The 24,404-nt window shown below is 34.5% G+C and overlaps 1 protein-coding gene and 1 non-coding gene across 5 annotated transcripts in view; one reads left to right on the top strand and one right to left on the bottom strand.

Moving 5' to 3' along the window:
* The window catches only part of LOC147066505 (SUN domain-containing ossification factor-like), an 86,278-nt gene that overhangs the window by 5,388 nt on the left and 56,486 nt on the right, over positions 1–24,404 (top strand). Inside the window, exon 1 of one of the 4 annotated variants that reach the window (XM_085955832.1) lies at positions 7,273–7,396. The exons of 1 other annotated variant lie outside the window; for it this stretch is intronic. The gene's annotated coding sequence lies outside the window, so the exon portion shown is untranslated. Of the gene's footprint in view, positions 1–7,272; positions 7,461–24,404 lie in introns of those variants that run through there. 2 more of the 4 variants (XM_085955828.1, XM_085955830.1) reach the window with 2 other exon arrangements.
* Positions 8,203–8,419, bottom strand: LOC147066506 (small nucleolar RNA U3). The gene has a single exon (XR_015071682.1). It is a non-coding gene; the product is annotated as a small nucleolar RNA U3 (small nucleolar RNA).

The following is a 24,404-nucleotide window of genomic DNA, read 5'->3' as shown; positions in this document are numbered from 1 at the left end:
ATACCTATTAAATTCTAGGATTTCCTGTTTATCCAATTTTATAGATTTCTCATTCAAATGCAGGATTTTAAATTTTTTACTAATATTAAAATAGTGATTATTTAAACTTAAATGATTTCCAAAAGATGAAGATTCATTACCATTTTTGGCACACTACAGGCTAAATGTTCTTTGATCCTAGTATTAAAAGAACGTCCCGTTTGTCCAACATATTTGGCATAAATTCCACTTTGGTTCAGTTTATCTAATCTATCTTTAGTATTCACCAGTATTGAACTCAAATACGTAATTCACGGATAATTATTTATGTACCTATTGTTATATTATTTCTATCGCTTTACATTATATTACATTTTTCGCGGAATTAAAATTATAGTTTTGTACTATAATTATAATACGGTTGGCATCACTGGCCGCGACACTCTAGTTTTGATCGATTTACAATGCTTGAGACCAACAATAAAAATATTCAACTACCTACTAAACCTGATGAAATTTATCGGCAGTCATTCAAATGTAAACAAATGTTATTTTGCGTCAAACATAATCGCTAAAAATGGAAAAACGTTCAGTGATGGGGAATGAAAGAAGCATGGTTAAAATGCTTCCATGATCTCTTCGAAAATTTTTAAAACAATGAAACAAATAGTCAAAGAATAAAAGATATGCCTTCGGCTAGAAACACGGTGCAAAATAAAACCTCAATAACTCAATTGTTATTAATATATATAAGTAATAGTAACTTCTTACTTCTAACATTCTTAAAACATACTTTTTCACTTTTTTTCCATGAAAAACTGCTCGGCACGTCAGACAGTCGAAAAATAATATTTGGGAAACCTTGGCACGCGTACGTGAAAGGGTTCGCCAACCCTGATATAGGATCTTCAAAACGTATTCGGAGCCATTCATTGGTCGGCGTAGGTAGTGGTATTAAACGATATGCAGCCAATGAGGTATAGACTAATTAGTGTGGAGTGTGGGCAACGTTCGATTTTCATTTGTAAGAACGTCTCCATGAGTGTAGCGAAAAAATCAAACCTCGATGTTTTGTGCATTGCGATTTTTGTTGGATGGTTGAGTTTAAACGGGATTCGAAAAATGTAATATTATAATATTATGAACTTCAAAAGTGAACGATTCGCCGACAGGAAAATAACAACTCGCAGTCTTACCTAACGTCGATATACTTAGTTCTTAGTGGTTCTTCTCCTCGGCCAAGTCTTAGAAATATGTCATATTATTCAATGTCAGTTTGCGATGATGACTGATGTTACGAGTCGCGTGATGGACAAGGGCTCGAAATCAGTGTCGTTCGTCGAACGTAATAAATGTTACCGACTCACCCACCACCTTGCATAAAAAATAGCAAGGTCGTTTATCTATTTCCGAATTCTTTTTTTCTTATTCTAAACGTAAGATAGCTGGTACCTACCGGTGATTACTTTCGGCGTTACGCACCAAAGACAAGATGTTTGTGGGCTTTCGATTCACCTTGTTTTCTTTTTCTGTACGACTGCGTTCCGTGGAAATTTAAAAAATAAATAATACTTGTGCCATGTCATGAATTATTTACATTTGCAACCTTGTTTACAGCTGTCGATATGTACCTGCTGAATGAAGTTTGTCTTTAAATAATACTTTTCGAAATATATCTCATCACTCTCGTAAATTCATCAGTACTATTATTAAGGTGTGCCGGGCAATGGCCGTTCCAGGATCATTTTTCTGATCGAGATACTAATATAATAATTACACACAGTGGGGGTTGAAGAGGGTGAAAGAATGTGAAGAAATTTTTGGATGGGCTCACAATTATCGTATCAAAAGAAAAATAGCATCGCACATTCCCACTTGCTAATTTGCTATTGGTGTCGAAGGGTGGAGGTATGTTGTTAAGATCTGACATAAATAGTGCACACTAAACCTTATCCGTTGAACGTGTTTGTTTTCATTGAACTAAGACTACAATGTGTTTGTTAGTTTTTAGATTTCAATTAAACTCTGCCTAATCCAAGTCAGAGTATATAGGTAGAGTATGATATACTTCATATTATGCTTTATAACTTTTCACTCCGGCTCTATGATGAAAATGATTAAATATATTCTAAAAATATATTTTTTTACTTATATTATCCGTCTATTTATTTACTACTATATATATATATTAATACAAGTAAATATCATTTGATCTAACTTTATGCGAGGTGATCAGGCAAAGAGGCGTATCAGTATTATAGTCAAGAGTGCAAAAAAGTTCAAAGTTATAAAACGTATAAGTACTCTACTTAATAGTAAAAAATATTTTATAAAAAGAAGAATATTTTTTATTGATAATGGCTTTGTATAGGCAGGTCTTAATAACTTTAAAAAAACTAACCAACAACATCTGTAATAAGTACCTAATATAAGTAACACGCCACAAGTCCACAAGCAAGTTCATGTTCTCGAGAACGACGTGTAATTGATTGTTCTGGATTTTCATCCCTACTTTGATTCACAACATCGATATTTTCAGCAGTACGCTTACATTTTTGACGGGTAACATCTTAGAAACTCAAATTTTTCAGTTAAATTACAAGCTCTGTATGTCGATTATTTTGACCATAAATTTCACGTAATGCCAGAAACGTCGCTCGAATAGATTCATTCATTTTTAACAATTTGTATACGCTGTAGAATTGTGTATCTTTTTCCATGATGATTTGCCAAACAATACTGAACACAACTGTCAACTTTGAAAAAATGGCTACTGTGACGTTTTAAACATCTAAAGTGCTAATTTGATAACTCTTTCGATAACAACCAGTGACGTCCCTAGACTAAATGCCGCTCGTAGGCAGCGCCAAAATGCCGCCCCCTTTTTATACAATATTTTTTATTATCCTTTCATGACACCAATATCTATTAAATGTGTATGTATGGATACATTACTAACAAAATATATAGGTACGTTTGAAAACAAAATTAAATCGTGGACGAAGAGCGGTAAGTGGGACGCTCTGTAAGAGGGGGGTGCATCTTCAGTTTCGACGGCCAATGCAATTTCCGTGCGTACTGGTTAATAAATCAGATCGTTTCTGGTTACCAAGGACGTCGAAGGGCAACATAAGTAAACTAGACATCGCGAAAACGACGAAAAACAGTCATTCTAAAACTTATGTTAATTAATACGTTTTGTTTCCAACTAGTGATTTTTTTAATGGAAAGACATTTTCGTTATTACTAAATGTATGTAGCCAACTATGTCTACATAGTACATATTATTATCAAATGATTCTCCTCGATTTGCCGCCCTTCGAGTAACTGCCGCCCCCGAGCGACGCTCATTCTGCCTACCCCCACGGGACGTCACTGATAACAACTAATTGATTCATCCAGGCGGGATTTGAATCCATATTCACCGTTCGCCGACACGCGACGTTACCGCTATGCTATGTGTGACCGACTTCACCTTGTAGGTACATAATATAATATCTAAATATGTATAAAGTGTACGTACATAGCATTTGACAATTAATGTTATTACGGTAGACTTACTATTTAATAATATATCAGCTAACAACATAATACTCGACTTAACACATTGTTAAAGTATGATAAAATTTCTCCTATCAAGTCACGAGTTTTGAACACGACGCTTGATATTTTGTAGATATAAAGACGATGACTTTCTTCAAATATTAATCCACCTGTTGCGTATAATATGCTCTCTAACCAGGGCCGCGCCCAGGGCGCTTGTCGCCTGGTTACCAATCATAAATTGCCGCCCATCACCAAATATGAGATATTTTTTATGGCAATATAAAATAAATTAAATACAAAATGTCTATACACGTGGGAAAATTTAACTATAATATTTAGTAAATTATATATTATTATGTGTGTTGATGGGAGGTAGAGTAAACATTTTATAACTTTGCACTCTTGACTATACTGATACCTACGCCTCTTTGCCTGATTACCTCGCATAAAATTAGACCTATTGATATTTACTTGTATTAAAATAGGTAAGTTAAAAAAAATATTTTTAGAATATTATATTACAATTACATCATTTTCATCCTAGAGCCGGAATGCAAAGTTATGAAGTATATAATACTCTATAATATGAAATTGACTAGTCCAGTTTTTAAGAAACTTTTGATAATAAGATCGAAAATTGCGCATATTTTTGCCGTCCATAAAACACATTCATAAAAAATACCCTTTCGCGGTCCATTTCCTTATGCCTTAACAAAGAATACAATTTAGACATAATGCCACTATTATGGCTATACTTCAGCTGAGGCATGGTCTAAAAAGATCGTGACCAGGCGATGTACGGATTGTGCAAATGACGCGTGCCGAACGAAATATAATTTGTCTTAAAAATTCAACACGCGTCCTTGTAATGTTATGTTTATTGTTATATTAGTAATAATAATAATATATTCATTGATATGTTTTCTATTTCAAGTACATGAGTAACGTTTTTTAGTCATCTTTACACGATTTAAGAATATATTCCTCCGACGCCATTACAAAACAAATTGACGTGCTCACACGTCTGCTGCCGGTCTCCGATTGGCGACGACTTGCAAAATTTTGTCCAACCTACTGTTGAAAATTATTTGCCGTTTCACTTATGTATGCTCTTAAGACGTTAAGTATGGCAGTATTTTTGTATAAAACCGTAATAATGAGATTTTAACTTCTTAAATATGAATATTATTAAGTACAAAAAATAAAGAGCAAGTACAATAATTACTCTAATTTCTGCTTACGCTTGGATCTTCAATATATTTTTTAATCAAGCGAATTTACAATAAGACTTTTATTTAATTTTAAAATTTGTCTCTACCATTTTGGCATAGTAGGTTACTATTACCATCATTAGACGACCTCATCTTCTTGGATTGTTAATAGGTATATCATTATGTAAGTACATAAATAATGTGTAAATTTATAGTGCCTGTACACGTGCATGGGTTTACTGCCAGCAATAGTGTGTATTACCATCGTGACATAACAAAAGTGCCGACTGTCTCTCCAATATCATTCTTCAAGAGTAAGCGAGACGCGATGTTGTCATTTTATGGCACTATTTGACAGATCGTAAAAATCGGTTAACCTCAAAATGAGTCTCTCCGCGGTGTAGTTCGTTTTTTTGTCGGCAGGCTCGCCACTATCTTCTACTGCGCAGGCGGAGATCGAAAAAATCCCAATTGTCGCATGAAAATTCAGCAGCTTCCGAAGTTTTTTTGATTCATGCATGCAATCTAGCAACTGGAGAATTATAAACGGGGTATTAGCAATGAATGCATTTTGTGATTATGATGTGCATATGAATAGGTTGAATGCAATAATAATTTCAGTGAAAGAGATCGCGATTGCCTGCGGATACGTCTGAGCAAAAAAAAAAACAAATAGTAATCACCAATAAAATTTTATCTTCAATAAACCTTCCATCGATGATTACCGTTATAGATCACAATGGCTTGTGAAAGTCACAGTATGCCTTTTACAAATTTGTATAACTTTTATGTTTGTAATGTAATGTTTTTGTCGTGAAGCCTATTATGAGCATATTATCCAATATTCCTTTGTTTTATCATGTCCCGGGTGAGAGGAGATTAATTGTTAACAGCTTTTCTGATCGAAGACGAAGAGTTAAATTTTACTCACTTGAATCGTGAAAGCACTAAAGAGTAATAACACGATAACTGATTTTCTACCTAATGAATGAGGTAATGATTTATTACAGTCGTTAATTGCAAATCATAAACTCTGTACATGAGATAAGATGCAGTTTGATAGTTTTCAGTGAAACGTTGTTAAAAGAAATTGATTTTTACCAATACCAGATGGGTTTTAAATCTAATATAATATGCTGCTCGTTTTAAATCAATTTGTGTCCATGGAACCAATTGGTTGAGTGAACGGCTGATAAATTGTTTACGTATATTATATATTATTATAATACATATGTACATATTGTGAAGTTTTATATTGCCCCCCGCAGGAAAAATGGTAAAAGTGGTCACTATATCATTTTTTTTTTGCTTTATTTACTCATCGTATTTGACAACATTAATTTTTCCCAAAGTTTTTAGGACAACTAGAGAATAAAAAATATTGTAATAACTCGGTCTGTATTTTTTATAGTATCGTGGGTCCCGGGTTCGAATCCTGGGTCTGGCAAGTACATATATTGTTTTTTAATTTGTGTATGAGTTCTGAGTATGGACCTAATAGGTTGAGCAAGTGGCTGACATCCATTTCTCGTAAAAACAAAATCTGATAATACAAACCTCCACTCTGTGGATGCCCATACGGCCATATTAGGATCGGACATGTTCGCAAGAAAAGATATAATAAATAAATGTTTTCAATCACATATAATAGCTACGTACTGCTGATGAATTATTTTTATACACTTAGTGAAAGTAAGAGGTATCGATTAGTATTTGAATATGATTTTAGATTTAAATTTTAGTCATTTTTACAAAGTTTTGTCCTGTGGTTCTTTGGCCGGTACAAATCTTGCAATCGATTTTTAACTAACTTCCCGACTAGCTAGACATTTGAAACTTTTAGAATATATCAGAACACGATGCCAATGCATTTTTTTTTAAATACTTTAAGTCATCTTTAAGTAGAATTGAATTAATTTTCAGTTAATTCTGTTTTGTATGAAAAGTTATTTCGACACCATTATTGGTTGCTAGGGGTCTGGGGTCCTAGCAACTAAATTATTAATATATACGTGCGTTACTGTGGAAATCAATATGACATGTCAAGTACAATTTTTTTTGATCGTTTAGTCTAGTCAAGTCAAGTTTATATTCTTCAACAGAACTTAAAAACGTTGTATATAAAAAGATCTTTTTATCTTGTAATTATTAGTTTTAAAATCAAACTATGTTAGCTTTGATCTAAGTTTTAATATAGGTTATCATTATTTTGTACTCTTTGTCGCTTTTCAGTGACAACGCCCCAGGGGCATATAATATTATCAAATACTATAACATAGCATTTTTTTAAACGATTCGACTAAAGACTAAACAAATCTCACTCAATAGTTTGTTGGTGGATGCAATATACCATGCGCACAGTTAAATCGATGGGCAACTTTCGACGCTCACTTTCCCGCAGACGCCGTTGCACTTTCCTCTCGTCAGAGATCGACTGCAGCATTTTACGCCGGCGCTTATAGCACGTTGATACCTCTTCTGCATTTCTTCTGTATAGTCCACAGACCCACCCATCCATTGAACCAAGCGTACAGCCGTTCAGTTGGCCGCCGCCCGTCGTCGGCGAGACGCGGTTTATTGCGGTACATATTCTACAGTTAGTAGTTAGCTCCATACGAAACGATACACTCGAAAACATTTCGATTTATCTTTATTATAAAGTTTGTTTATTAATGTTAATGACATTCGGTGACCGGTGTTTATTTGCTGAAATGTAACTTTAAAGTTTGTGAAATCCTACAGTTTATAATAATATGTGCATTATTAATTTACTTGTTATTTACAGGCATTAGTGTCCGATGTGAAAATATTGTTTCTATTTTTCAAATTTAGATTTAAAAGTATAATTATCTACAAATTATACAGTATTAATGGTTATCGGCAACGTACAAGGGAAATTTCCTTTCTATACAGTTTTCAAAATTATTTTTACCGTAAATATGCTTGATATTTACCTGTATAAAGGGACAAGTTAGTGCTATTCCAGCTATGCGATGAATTGTCAGGAATGAAACAGTTTTTCGTAAGAAAGATATAATGCTACGTTAATGTCATCTGTCCACATAATTATAATCGTCGTGGGATTTTCTTATGAATATGTTATGTCTCATATTATGATGTTTCATTCGGGAAACTTTTCTTTCAGGAAAATCCATGCGTCACATTTTTCACGTAAAAAGTTATGCTCTAATAGAAATTTCTGGATCCTCGGCAAGCCCTCATGAAGTGGAATGCCATTTCTTTTTTCTAAAATTAGGTCGACCAAAATGTATGGGATTGAACGGCTATGTTTGATGAAATAGTGCATATTAGATTTCTCAGATTAAAAACAGACCTAGTTAACTATGTATAATATGAGAAGGGTCTCCTGCAGATAATGAAGGCCTTTTTAATAAATCTGAAGAGGTGCTTTACTGGCCCTTCGTACAATCATTGCATTTCTCGCAGTAATTCATGGTTTTCAAAAGCCGCTCAGAAAGCGAAAGTTCCCCAACCGTCCGAGATCCAATCGGACGGTAAACGGTCATCGAGGGCCACGAATCAAATCCTAAGATCCAATTCGAGGCCTGCCTCACGCTCAAGGAACCCCGCCACGTCTCCTCATCGCGGAGTGTCACTCTGGTAGAGTGTGCACGTTACGAGGGAGGAAGTACTACAGAAATGATCCTGTGAAGTACAGTCCTACCGATTAATTTTTCACCTGAACTACTAATGGACATTACACATAATTTCTCGTGCGACTTTGTTCGATACGCGCCGCGCCATCTAGCGTATATGTACCGAATATTTTTTTAAATGTCGGAAAATTCAACTCGATATTTATATGAAAACTTTTATGCACACCCATATATTTTTATTAGTCAAATTTAATCCGAATTTTGACTCATGGATTATTTATTGAGAAACGGAAATTTCGAAATTTCTGAGAAAAAAAAAAACAACTCAACTTTTTTCGGTCCCGATCAAAACCTTCATTTCTGACGTTTCTGACTTAGTAACTGTCTCATTTTGCTCCATGGACAATCGCCACTGCTCCCGCTTATCTGTGATAATGACAATTTATTGTAGTAGGTACCTAGGTACTAATATTGTCGGAGGCCTACGTTAGCTATGGAGAGGTCCGGGGCTCGTTATCATTTTGTTTCGGTGGAATACAGTTGCGGTTCTACGTGCCTGGACAGTTGCCAATACCTGCCAGGTTTACAATAGGTAGTTTAATTTGTTTGATGGTTTAATTGATTTTAAGATTTCGGTAGGGGTTTCCCTGACGAAGCGATCGCCTCACATGTTTCACGTAAAAACGGACACTGCTGGGAGCTGGAATAACACGTATTGTACAGATTTAAATGTGTCCGATTAAGCCTCTCCTCCCCCTATTTCCACCCTCTAAATATTAGTAATAGCTACCAACAAAGCTTATGCAGTAAAAAATACACTGCAACCCAAAAAGTATTGCAATTTTCATAAAGTACCTAGTCTTATATTTTTTATATGTAATATACCTACTTAGTGTACAATAGTCGATACGTGTTATTTAAATACAAAATAATTATCTGACCCATTTATTTAATTTATTTGCTTGGAAAACTACGTAGGAAAATTACACTAGGTACGTAACCATGAAAAAATAGTAAAATCGACCAAATGACCTTACCTGATTTTAAAATACCATGCCAACATTTTATCGTACCTATTCGTTGATTGCATGTAACGTACCATGGATGGCTGGCTATTAGGAATAAGTATTAATTTTTCTAAATATGTGTAAGTACATGTAGGCATTTAAGTTAATTTACTATGATCCTGATTCTACAGATTTAATTTTTTACCTACCTATTTAATTTCGATAGGTAAACGCGCATTAAAATGTTGCTTTAGGACTGTTTTGCTTCCATACATACCTTACATACCATATTAAAAGTTATTGAAGAGGCAAAATTTTCCTCATTTCGTATTTTATCGATATTATTCATCTATATTATATAACTACCTATAACTTTTTATGATTTTGTTTTGTAATTATAATATTAATTTTTAATCTTGCTGTTTTTCTCTCGTTGTTTTGCGCAGTTTTAAGTAAGTACCTACCTACATGTTATTCAAATTAATCTTTATTCACTTGTTATGCATATTAATTTATTTTAAATACACGATTTTTAATCGTAAAAAAACAGTTTTTTTTAATATTAACAATATTCTTACTTACATACTATACCTACCTACTGTATAGAGTTTGCATTTTTTTATTTGTGTTATTGATAATCAGATTGGTAAACTAATGGGTAATCGAAGTTTCTCTTAACTTGCACATATTATTACCTATGTGACTTATTTTATTAGTTAGTGCATAGCTATTCTATGTAAAGTTTTCATCTAAATTGAGCTATTATTATAAGTACACAGAATAGCCGTCTGCGCCATACGTCATTATAATGTGAATGCTGTAAGAATATTGCGCGTCCATTAATTTCAAACCCTGAATTTCATTCCATATTCGATTTTACCAATACATTCGAATCTTTCATATTATTCTACTTTCTCAAAATAAACAAAAACTGTTTATTCCCATGAGATTAGTCCATTAAACTGTCGACATACCTGTCCATTATGAATATTGCACGTTTCGAGTAACGTGCAATTTATTGTATTATGCAAAATATTACTGTGGTGTTATAATTAACTACCCTTTGTTTTATATCTATTAATAATTAGTGGTTGACATTTAAATTCAATATGCATTGGCCCTTTTACCGGAAGCCATAACGCTGTCAGTTAACTACTGAACGTTCTAAATATAACCGACCGTTTGCTCTGTTGAAGTTGTCTGCTGTGATTCCACGTGCACTGTGTAACATGCACGTTTCAAAATAAAAACAATCGCATTAAAACTGTGATATATGCAGAAAAATAATGGAGTCAGCACCGTGCGATGAAAATTAAAATTAGTAATCCGGTAGATAGTGTGTATACTCTTCTTCTCTGGTTGACTTTCAATAAACTAACGGTGCACATGTGTGCAGTAGCTGACAGACTATCACGGTAGTCCAGCATTTCATTGGTTACGGCTTGTGGGGATCATAACAATACAACATATCCCTAATTATTCTGGTACTGGGTACTGTACTAGTTACACCGAAATCCTCCTTATTTATGCACATGTACTTATTAGCATCTTTGTCAATGCTGTGTAGTCTCGGACCATCTCTATTCTTTCCACTGAAAAGTAGTCCTATATTATATCCTTGTTCGCGATAAGAAAACCTTTCCTAGATTTAGATTTTAAGTACCTACTTGGGTTTACTATTGGGGTGTATTTTGATGAAACATAATTTTACCTAAAATAAAATATTTTCTGAATAAACAATAACAAACACTAAGAACTCTAACTAATACACGATATCTTTATCACTTAAAACTTCCGAAAACCTTATCATTCACATGCCGATTCTGTTCAGGCCATGGTTGGAGAAATATGTCGAGACCCAGGCAATGTGTGAAACAACATACATGTTATGTTTAGAACAACAGTTCCTACATTCAAGTGATTAATTGCCATATACACGAGGCTTTACACGTTTCTCATGTTGGCAATAAACAGACCAATCTAATTCTGAAATGTACTTGTCATCCCTGCTAAGCCTGTTAGTCACGCGCCGTCTAAACATAATACGGACAATAAAAATATATTTAATATTATTAAAAAAGCGAGAAATCCTACTTTATTTGAATCGTTGCGATATTTTTCCTAATATTTTTTTGCAGTGAAAATGTATATTTTTTTGCAAATTGCATAATTTTACGGGCAGTTACGTAACTCGAAATCATCTTTTTTCTATATTATGTTGTCGCATTCAATCGTGATTAAAATTAACGTCTGTCTCCTTTCGCATAACTAAATCGTCTGCACAAGTCGTCATAGGCGTTGTCCATCCATGACGCAAAGCTATGGATTGGGTGGGAGAGGGGTGTGTTGTAGATTATGATTAGAGTTACATAATATGGCTTGAGAGTGGGTCGATTGTTTGGGCCCCGCATCAGTTGAAATATGACCTTGTGGTCAGAGAGTTCAAATGATTTTTTTTTGACTCCTTTATTTAAGGTGATATGGATACTATCCGTGGCTTTATCCAACTGGCTTTCTCTTAGGTATGCTTATATACTGTAGTTTAAATGCTAGAAATATCAATATTTGGCCACGTATTTTTTTCGACTTATACGTGGTGTAAATGAGAACTCTGCCATTCTTGGTGGTATTAATTTGTGTCCCTGATAACTATCTTAGAAATCGGGAGCATCTGTTGTTTGTTCTCCCAACGAGCAGAACTGACCTGCCATTGGTGATGCCAATTGGGAGGGCAATTACTCTGTTCAACCAAATCGCTTCGGATGTTGATATATGCCACCTACGCGATGATGAGTATAATAGGTGGGCGTTGTTTTATAAATTCCTAAAATAGGGTCCACTTAGCTCATTCGGTGTGCTTCAACGCTTTATAATTTATATTTTTTGTACCTTTTACTTTTCATACTATTGCTGTGATACTGCATATAATTATTTATTCTTTATACTATTTCTTTGTTTTTAAATGCCATCTTGTAAACATCATAAATTTATAATTTGTAATGTTCGCCGTATGTAAAAATAAATTGAATTTGAATATGATATGTGACATCAAAAAAGGCACAAAATGTTAACTCGTTTTTTCGACAATACAATATTCTGTGAGAACATACCTACCTGCCTGCCTGTCTATAGAAATCGATCATATTTTTACGATTTTATTTTTTTATCAGAAAATGTAATGCAATTTAGACAGTGGGATGAAAGAATTTGTGACGAAATGTGACAATTTGTGAGGGTGGGGGGGGGGGGGGGGGAGTTAAAACATTAAAAATTTTGGGGCGTCTTTAAATTTATAGACGATCCCATAATGTAATTACTGGTTTGTTTGTTGTAACACTGAGAGGTTTAGTTGTAATTTTCAAGCGAGGTCTTGAAATCTATTTCAAATACTCGGCGAATGTTTCGCGTTTTCTTTTATTTGACGTCAGTTTTCATCATCATAAAAACTATTTGCCACCTCTGACAGTTACCGATTTAATTGTGAGGTCAACTCGATCCCGTAAGCTTGTTAGTGTAAACAGAACCACTGGAATTACTGCAATGCGAGCCTTTTATTATTTTTTAAAGCCATTGGTGTTTTAATTTAAAACTAATTTTATCTAAATGCTTCACTGTCTTGTCCTACTAAGCACACTATTAGACTACATATCTACATTTTAGCCAATTAGAAAAAAATAAACTCACAATGATGACATGAGTAAGAACGCGGCAGAATTCGCGTCGTGTTCGCAAATGTGGTTGGGGCCTCGGACTCTACTGCGAGCATCAGCCGAGCCAAAGGCGCGCGTCAGATTATTTCTTCACGCTCATGCCACCTCGAACTCTTTTTGTATCTGTTGAACTACCGATAAGGGAGAGGATCGCTATGAACTTATTTGAAAGTGGCACAGTATTACACTGGTAAAGTACTAGCCAATACCAATCTACATAAATAATGCTTAAGTGCGTACTTCAGTGAAACGGCAAATAATTTTCAACAGTAGGTGCGACGAAATTTCTCACTAGTCGCCAATCGGAGACCGATCGTAGAGGTATCCGCACGTCGATTTGTTTTGTCATGGCGTCGGATGAAAATATTCTTAAATCGTGTAAAGATGACTATAAAACTACGTATGTACTTAAAAAAGAAAACATGTCAATGAATATACTATTATTATTAGTAATATAACATTAAATGGACGCATGTTGGATTTTTATGACAAATTATATTTCGTTCGGCACGCGTCATTTGCACAATCCGCGCATCGCCTAGCCACGATCTTTTTAGACCATGCCTCAACTGAAGCCTTAAGAAAAAAATTACTGCGACTGTAGGTCATTATAAAATTTGACATTACATATACATTTTGGTTCTTGTCTGTTTAGTGGAAGCCAGCGGCAAACAAATTTTGAAAATAGCCCACATACTGGATTATTTGTTGGGTTAGGTTAGGTTATAATTCTTGAATTCATCAATTTTGCCAGTTCCCGCCTGGTTTCCAGTAAACAGACCTACACCCATATTTTTTTTTACAGGGAACCTTTAATTTAAATATACTTGAGCGGAATGCAGAAACATTGTCCTTAGTTAAGATCAGTGGCGCACCCAGGATTTAATATTGGGGGGGGCCCAAGGAGGAGAATGTAAATTAGTCTCATAGGCTCTTTTTCTTCTTCAGAGCCTAATTTCTCGTTTATCGGTCTTTTGTCTACCACTCCACTCGGTGTACCTACACCATGGTCCCCACATCCTGGAACGTGCCCTCAGGCTAGGATATTTGGCGGGCCCCCTACCTACCGCTAAAATTAAAGGCAGTGTGAAACACTACATCAGCGTTTTTCAAATTGTGTTTTAGTTCAAATTAAGGGTACTTATACAGTGAATTATTGGCGATTTTTAATACATCTACTTTAATAATGGAGCTGTCGAGTATCGACACATAATAATCAAAAAAAATATTGCACAATTATATAAGTAATTGAAAATGTTCATGACCATGAAGTATAATAGCGCCGCAGGCGACTTTTTTTACTATTAAAGCTAATTTATGATGTGTGTTTATCTCACTTATCTGCTCAACCCGACACGCCGGGCCCCACACAGCCCGGGCCCCCAGGCTAGAGCCCTGTCAGCCTTCCCCAGCCATGACCTACACCACTCCGGAATTCGGGTGGACACCAAGAATTTTTTGACAGTTCCATTAAGGATTAGGTTTCAAAAAAACCTGACATTAGTGTTGTGTTAGAAATTAAAATCTAAGAAATTTTTCTAAAAGGGGTGCTGGAGAATTACAAATCATTTTTTTGCCGTATTTTTATTTGTCTAAACCCAAAGGTATAGTTTATTGGCTTTCAATTTCAATGTTTAAAATCATTGAGATAATTTTCATGTTTGGGGGGTGCCAGGGCCCCTTGGCCCACCCCCTGGGTGCGCCACTGGTTAAGATCATGTTGTCTATTGTTCAATAAAAAGTAAAATAATATTCTGCAAGTACCTACATGCCAAACGAATTAACACTATCAATATCCATATTGAGATAAATTGTTAAATGAATTTGAGTGTATGGACTGTTTTATAGACACGCGAATTTATTTTGACAGCAGCTCTCGGTAGTAAATGGTAATACAGAAGGGGGCGTGTTCATAACAAAAGTAGTCTATGGTTAAGGATTCCTTAACTCTATAGTCAGTGTAGTCTATAGTTAAGTCATCCTTTTCGGCATCTTATCCTTAAGATCGAAATATTGGAATCTGCATTCCGCTCTTATACTATATTATGATTTTAGCTATTCATAAATTACTAAGTAATAATTGTTTTAAGATAAAAAGAGACATTTTAATTAGATTTTCCACAAGTTTTGATGTTAGGTAGATACTTGTTAGTTTTCCTGGAGCTTTCAACTGCACGCGTCATTCCTTACCGCTATCTTATCTTAAAAACCCAGCTTTTCATTAAATCGTCAACTGCTGTAACAAATTGCGTGACTTACGTACCTAATAGTATATTAGAATATAATATAGTGACAGGTTTCTTGGCTCGAACTTTTATACAATGTTTACAGTACACTGATTAAAAATTAAATTGACTGTTGCACCGTTCTCGCTGCATTTGCAATACAGAATCAAAACAAACATGTGCAGACAGCGTAAAAACAGTGCATTGCCAATACTACCTCGCATTGTATCGGTGATTCCCCAAGTTTGTTTTATAGTAGCCACGATTAATTTAAATTACTAATTATTTAATTTTTAGATATATATTATAATGTTGTTCTCATTTCAATCATTTAACACACTCAAGCACACAAGTCAAAATTACATTATTCTTTATTTAATTAACTCTTATGGATTTAAATTCAAATTTCATCAAGGAGGCCCGGCGTGGTGGATGAACCAGGTAAGTGAGATAAATACACACTACAAATTTATTTAGTAAATAAAGGCACTATTTGGCTTTTGGAATAGTGCCTTGAGTGGTTTAATTAAAGCTATACCCAAAGAGATTAGATATACCTCAGTTGAGGCATGGTTTAAAATGATCGTGGCTAGGCGATGCGCGGATTGTGCAAATGACGCGTGCCGAACGAAATATAGTTTGTCATATAAATCCAACATGCGTCCATTTAATGTTCAGTTTATTGTTATATTAGTAACAATAATAATATATTCATTGAAATGTTTTCTTTTACAAGTAAATGGGTAACGTTTTTTAGTCATGTTTACACAATTTAAGAATTAATACCCCCGTCGCCATCACGAAACAAATTGACGTGTTCACAGCTGGCGTTCGCTCTCCGATTGCCAGCGAGTCCAAAAGTTCGTCACACCTATAGTTGAAAATTATTTGCCGTTTCACTGAAGTACCGTCTTAAATGATAATTCATGGGTAAAAAATTATTTCATAATTATTTTAGTGTTTCCCGAAAAATAAAAATGTCTTAAGTATTTATCCAATATGTCGAAGAGTTGCATGTTGCTTTGTTACCACAAAAAGGTTGCGGTCTCGTTAAAAGTACACGGATGCCCTTAATTATACCATTTGGGAATCATTAATGCTGTAGAACATCATACTGCTCGCAACCTTAGCGATAGGTAGGGGGGCCCGTCAAACAACCTGTCCTGAGGGCCCGCTTCAAGATATGGGGCCATGCTGTTAATATTACTGAGTACGGAGATATTTATCCTTTGGGTACCTTTACTTACAAATCGAGACAGTGCCAAGACTCTGTGCTAAATGCATCAATGGTCGTTAACATATTTGACATGAAAGGTTCGATTTATTATAGCGTTTCGAGACGCCACACTGTTTATCTGAGCTGTCGCCATTGATATGCATCGTTTATCATCACATAATACAGTGCAAATTGAAGAAGATCAATTTGTTTATTGAATAATTAATAATATATAATTAATATATCGTCACTGTTCTGGCAGAAGACACTAATTCGAAAAAATGACATATTGAGTTAGTTATACCAAAATGTTCTTTATTTCAAACTTTACCGTCTGGAAACCTTCTTAATAAATAAACAGTCTTTATTTTAAAGTCATCCTTTTTACGATTACTTAATAAACTCACATGATAAACCATTTCAAACATTTTAACAACTTCAAAGTCAAATTACTCAAAACTAGTACCTATTCTCCAGTTAGTGTGTTCCGCCAGAACAGAGACGATATTATATAAATCAGTAAGCACTTATGCTTTCCGGAATAATCTTACGTAAAAGTAATACGCATAATTAATTTTAGCAACAGTTTATTTTTTATACTTTATGTAGTGGTGTAGTGTAGCCGTAGTGGCTCTCCTAGTAGTCCGCCACTCCTATACATTTGTCAATCGCAGGATTGAATCCAGTGTTGTCAAATATATATTTTTATATAATATATCGTCTCTGTTCTGGCAGAACACACTAACTGAAGAATACTAGTTTTGAGTGATTTTACTTTGAAGTTGTTAAAATGTTTGAAATGGTCTATCGTGTGAGTTTATTAAGTAATCGTAAAAAGGATTTATTTATTAAGGTTTCCAGACGGTAAAGTTTGAAATAAGAAACATTTTGGTATAACTAACTCAATACATATGTGATTTTTTCGACTGCCAGAACAGTGACGAAATTATGTTTGTGACACCAGCGCGCATCTATTCTAAACACAAGACTGCTTTCGGCCGCTACGGTAGCTATCTATTGTAGGTTTGTATCGAAGTATTAGCACTTATTGTAATTGTTACAATAAGTGCTATGTTTTAACAGCACCTCTCTTGGCTGTGCTAAATTTTAGAGCGAGATAGACAATTTTAATTGTTGAGAGACGACTAACTTATTGTAACAATTATAATACAAACATGTGAAAAACTACCCTTGGTGGCTGCCGATAACAGTGTTGTGTGTAGAATAGATGCGCAGATGTTGAATGCAATGAGTCGAGCGAACGGCTAATTATACGTATGCGGTTGGCCGTATCGTAATTCACCGTGAAATGTTGTATCGAAAATAGATGGCCGTATAGTAGATCAAATTCATGCCTAAATAAAATACTTACAAAATGCGTTTTTTTTAACATGTCCGATCCTAACAAGATCATGTGGGCCTCCACAGACACTGACTCTGAACACACATTGGAAAACAATATGCCAATAGCCAGATCAAGGATTCAAACCTGTGACCCACAACATTATAAACAGGCGCCTTAGCCACTCGGCTATCGTGGGCGTACCTAATACCAACCACCGGAATACAATGGATATAATTTATATATATATTATATATAGAATTTGCTATATGTATCCTTATTGCAATTTAGGTAGAGTTTATTTGTCAACCACATTATCAGTTTTATATGAGCAGGCTCGTTTACTTTCCGAGGGATTTTTTTTTTCTTCAGAATATGCTACACATTTTTTTTGACCATGGCCGATCCTATAAAGATTTATTCATATGGGCCTCCACAGAGTGGAAGTTTGTATTAAAAGGTTTTTGTTTTTACGAGAAATGAATGTTGGTCACTTGCTAAATCTAGTAAGTATATCCATATTATCACTCCTAACGCACATTGGAAAACAATATGTGTATTTGCCAAACCCATGAGTCGAACCTGGGTCCCACGATATTATAACCTGACGCGTTAGCCGCTTGACTATCGTGGGCCATGCTATTCATTAATAAGTCAATAATTCACAGTGACTGAATGCCAGGGAACTCAAAATTAATCTGTTCTGTGCTGAATGCACTATGCAAGTTAGTGTGTCGGTTGCAAACTTCGTAGCAGGTACATAATGTAAAAATGCATCTTTACTGCGCTAGCAGTATCGACCGCCGACCTAAATCCTTGAACAAGTCATATTTTTACCTCTATGTGAGTACGACTTGTTTGCGAAGTCTACGAACTGCTCCGAATAGTTACGCAAGCTACAGCTAACCATATGAGCGCAATAATTGACAGGTAAACTGCAATATTATCTCCACTTATCTGCACACTTTTAATCTGAGCTTGAATTATTTATATCCAGTAGGTACCCACTTTAAAAGTACGTATATATATATATGTATATATATTTTAATTTAACGAACCTAATGTGTATACGAGGCGACTCTCGTGGTGCAGTGCGTAAAGCGCTGGCCTTCCATCAGGGAGCTCTATGTTCGATCCGGTGAGCACACAATATATTTAAGTATGTGATTTTCTCAAAGTCTGATTGTTGAAAATTACTAACAACCACCTTGTACTAAAAACAAGGACATGGTTATTAATAATTTTTAAAAAAAATGTGTGTACGAACATATTCAACACAGCAATTGAATGTTTTAGCTATTAGTGCTTGTAATAGTTTGTGATGGCATTCATTTGCCAATAGTAGTAAATTATGTGTCGATTAAAAAGACAATTAAGTCAATCATTAACTTTTTAACATTTCTTATAATTCCTTGTTAATTTGTAATGTCCAAATAAATACAATAAAACGTCACAGCAACACTTACATCGTAATCACTTAGCAGTTCTAACACGTGTTTCATTAAATTACGGTAACTTTCCAAATTGTCCAAGTTTTTCGTTGTCGTATTTTTTCCATATCCATCCCAGTAATATTGCAAACACATTCATGTCTAAGTAACTCGATAGGTGATATGTTATTTTCCTAGAATAAAATGTTCACTGGAGAGTATGTAGGTACATACTGGATGTTGTGACAATTATTACACTTGTATGGCGAGTGTGTAAAACACAGCATGTAAATACGTACGGAAAAAAAACCACATACACCAACTCAACATTACATTGTCAGTAATAGTTCTAGAGATGCTCGGCTAGAGCCTGTGAACCAATATAGTAAGAGGTAGAAAGTCCTCCGGAAAAGCATCATACGTGACACAGATCTCACCGGTATGTTCAGAGGTAACTATTTTCCGCAATCACACAACGGATTTGTTTTTAACCACACGTGTTAATCCAATGACATTAATATGGACGAATCATCTGGGAATAAAAATGACACTCACTTTTTTGTCGGGTCTGCCGAATGGCATAATCTGTTCTAACGCCATTACAATAAAGGTGATATTGCTATAAATTCCCGATGCTTTTAGTCGGGTCTGCCGAACGGTTCGGTTCGAACGGGTTCGCTCAAATGAACATTGACACTAGAAACACCATTCTAACGCCATTACAATAAAGGTGATATTGCTATAAATTCCCGATGCGTGATATTGCATAATGGAAATTGCGTGACGTCTACCTATACATGTGCGAATGTCGCTGTGCGTGAATTTAATTGCTAGCTACTGTATTGAGTGCGTTGTCCATTAATAATGTCATTGTGTTAATCCTATATCCAAATCGGGTATGTCCGCACCGCAGATGTACCTACTTAGGCACCTGGCCCATCACCAGATAAGAAGATGCCCGTCATATAATGGCGCCAATAATGACGTATCATAAAATGCCAGCCAATCAAAGCAAACATAGTTGTGCGAGTAGATATTTATATTTTCGGAGTTTCTTATATCTTTATAGTATGAGAAAGTAATTCTTCTGGGGTTTTTGCGTACAAATACCTACTTTACTACGTGCCTACTTGTTTGTTTATACTATTTTTTTTTACTTGTAGGTACACTGAATATTCTGTAAAGTTAATAATGGTAGTATAGTTTTACAATGTTTAATGGAAAGTGAGAATGCCTTCTGTACCTTTTTATTTCTCATAAAAATATACTTAACCATACTATCGTGAAAGAAAACCAACAAATTTTATTTGGAAAACAACAGTTAACATTTGGCGTCACTTGAAAGTGTCATTGGCGATTCTTTTCATACCGAAAGCCGGATCTAATCTCATCTAGATAAGAGTTTTCTTTTATACACATTTACTTTGTTTGAATTAAGTAACACGTGGAAATTATAATTTATCGATGTACATTATTTTTATAAACGTAACGGTAAGTATGAAGATAGAAAGTGAATTCTTATACGCCGTTTATTTTTTGTGCGTCGATTGTTTATGGTCCATTGGCCCGATCTCGTATGTGTGCAAACCAATAAATAATATACTATCTATGAACAAGATTGATATGATTATAAGATTTTCCATAAATAATTGTTTCTTTATATAATTGAGTGTTGGGGAAAAGTTTTTCTCCCAATTCTGTGTAAGTAAATAATTCTTATTGCACCCACGCGTTGACGACGTCAATGACCGTAACACTTGCGTATTTGAATAGTTTATTAAAAGAAGTTGACTTTTATCACAATCACTATGAGATAAGTATTTATTGTAGTTTTTATTAGTGCCCCTTATATTTACAATACCTTAGTAATTCGAAAACATAGTAGATACCTACCTACTGATACCAAATGTCATAATGCCTAAATCGAAGTATACTTACGTAATACTTAATGTCCCTGAATCCGTGTTTTTAATAAGTGTAAAAGTATATATCAACACCCTACATAAACCCATACCTATCACTGCCTGCTTACAAAATTTGAGTAGGTACTTACTTAGGTAGTTGTTACGAATAATAATTGTATGAATATTATTGATGAAAACACTACCTACTTCTATAATAATTTCAGTTCTCACAAGAATATCAAACACACTTGATGTAAATTCGAAATCAAATCGTCAAGTCATTTTTAACAATGCAAAACACACCTGTTATCTATCTGTCGCTCTCTAGCGATGATATTATCTTTCTTTGCAAGTGATTGTTGGGTATTTGAATTGTATGAAAGAATTGTGATTTTTTTCTATTTTACCATCAGAAATCACCACCGGTTTTCAAATATTTTGCTCTCGTGAATTGCAGTTGAAATACTCTCTAAACTTTATTCAAATTGCATACTTACTTATTATTATTATGTTACTGTTTGTTTGCGATGTGCTTAATTTAAATGCGAATAATAAATCAATCCATTTTAGTTTTGGCTCAACTTGTTCTACAAATGATCATAATTAAATGTTTTCTTTACAAGATAAACTTCGGCACATGAAAAGCCTATACCTATAAGTAATACCAATAACATAATTCAAATTCAAAGAGTCCTTGCTGGCTATATTTCAATTATGAAGAAACTAACTTTATTTGTTAAAAATATACAAAATTATAAATAATTGCATCCTTAAATATTTTCTCACCTTCTGTAGGTACCTATATATTTATTTTTATTCATCCATCTAGTGTTCAAGTATTTAGCGATGTTATCTGCATTGTTATTAGATCCCACATGACAGATTGTTCAGACAGAAATGTTAAAGCCATCGCTGTCGACCAAGGTTTTGAAGCTTGGTGATTTATGACAGTCATGCCACAAAACTCAAGTATAACAAAGCGCGCCGACTGCCATCAAATATTTAATGCACGTAACAAACTTTAATGCATATTATGATACAGACGTAATTATTGAAAATAACACATTTTCTACAGTCGTGATCCATAGCCTGTTTTAGGTAGGTACACCTGGTACAGTGTAAGCAGGTTCCTACCCGTTAGATCTTATATAAGTGCCGATATATTGATAAGCTAACGGTACTTCAAATACGATTTTTATTAGAATTTGACTAAGTATGTAGAAATAAATAATTTTTTATCCGACTTATTATCTTATTTTTACATGTTGTTATTATTTAACATTAACATTGGTACCTAACTTACCTAACAATATTCTCAAAGTTTTAAGAATAGTGAGATTATCAACTACATTTAAAAGGTTCTACATCTCTTCCTTATCAGCCTCGTTGTTATTTTTTGTGAAATTATTTTTTTTGTCTCGAGAATTCCTACTTGCACTTTTGTCTGTGGGCGACTGAACTCGTTACACTTCTCGCAGTTGGACCAACAAAAAATGTTTTATCATCTCAGTAATACAACAAAATAATTATTGTATTTATAGAATTTCTTTTAGAAAACTTCTGTCACTTTTTTGTGTCACGTCTCCGTAGTAAACGATTGATTGACATACTACTATGTATATAAGTAAATTGATTGGTACAACAGAACAGATTAATAGAAATAGACCAATATTTTGACGGCAGTTTAGGGAATGAAAGTCCTCGCATATTGAATGTGCAAACTTCAATATGTATATTGTATTCTGATATAGACATAGATGTTGAGTAGGTTTATCCCATATTTCTCCACACTCGAGAATTATACAATCTTAAAACCACATCCAGATGGTAACAGCCACACCCTTCTGTAAGTGGCTGCAAGCAGTTACTTTTCTCGATTGTGGAGAAATATGCCTGTGTTATAATATGCATTAAAGTTTGTCACGTGCACGAAACGCATATTCAATGTTGGTAATATTTGATATTCAGTGGACTTCGTATATCTTGCGTTTTGTGATCTGACCATTGAAGTTAATCTTTCCAAACCAAAACCCGCCATGCACCACACCCGGTCTTAATCGAGCGTATCACGTGGCCCTACATTGGCGATGTTTTTCTAACCGCCCACTAGTTCCACAGTAACGGTGATTTATAAAGTACGGGTGTAACTACTGATACTTATGTCAGACTTTCGCTAAGTTTGGCAGAATAAATCTTTATAAAATAACTTACTGTAGTCAAATCTATCTTTTTATTTATACTTTGTACACATAGAAGCATGAAGTCTGATGAAATTACATTTGATAAAGTAATTAAATATTTTGATATAAGACAGGCATTTTTTTGTTTTGCCATATGTGTTTAAACCCCTATCGCCCACCATGAAAGCTGGAACGCTCACCAGTGTGCGGTAGGGACCAGGTCGACAACCCCTGATCTAAGTCATACACCAAAACTGACTTCAAAGTCTTGGTCTATGGTGACTGGCTTCCGCAGTTCTATCTTATTAATCTGTTGTGTTACCACCCTTAATATGTAAATTTGATTATTGATTAATTTTGTTTGATTTATTGTTTTGTTTCGTCAATGTGTATCCGGTTTTTGATGTGTGAAGGGAGTGGCATGATCCGATATCTAATACTTAATGTGAATAGTGAATATGTACCTACATTGCATATAAACTGATCATAAACGAATCACTATTGCCATGCTGTCCCAAATATAGTCTTGCCGCAGTCGCTGGTTTAGTAATAAATATTTAAATGTAGCACTAAATGGTAAATAGAACGATGCTTAATTGCGGTTTTACAATTTTAAATGAATCGATATGTATGTAATAAGACTAATAAGTACTGTAATTGGTTGATTTGACACGATTGCTTTCTCCACTCATCTATCTTAATAAAATTGCTAGGTGTATGATAGGTCCACTATTGCTAGGTGTGTGATAGGTGTGATAGGTCCACTGCAATTTCTCACACTACAGTGATACTTGAATTACTATTGAGAAAGGGCATAATATGTAGTTAGGACATAAGCATCGCGGTTAGGGAATCCAATCATGAGACACAATTTTTATCCAATTGGATTGGCGTTTTTTTCGATATTTAATGTTTATACACATAGCATTGATAAAATCGGTCAAAAATGTCTAGTATAATGTATACTATTTAAGACATTTAATGTTAATATTGTGTATGTTCAATCTTGGAAATATATGGGTTTAATAGAGTAAATA

This window comes from Rhyacophila brunnea, unplaced genomic scaffold (genome assembly GCF_057557595.1).
Source record: "Rhyacophila brunnea isolate RB1 unplaced genomic scaffold, BYU_Rbru_1.0 scaffold_5, whole genome shotgun sequence".
Lineage (NCBI taxonomy): Eukaryota > Metazoa > Arthropoda > Insecta > Trichoptera > Rhyacophilidae > Rhyacophila > Rhyacophila brunnea.
Note: the sequence above shows the minus strand (reverse complement) of the source record. Positions and strands in the feature narration are given on the sequence as shown.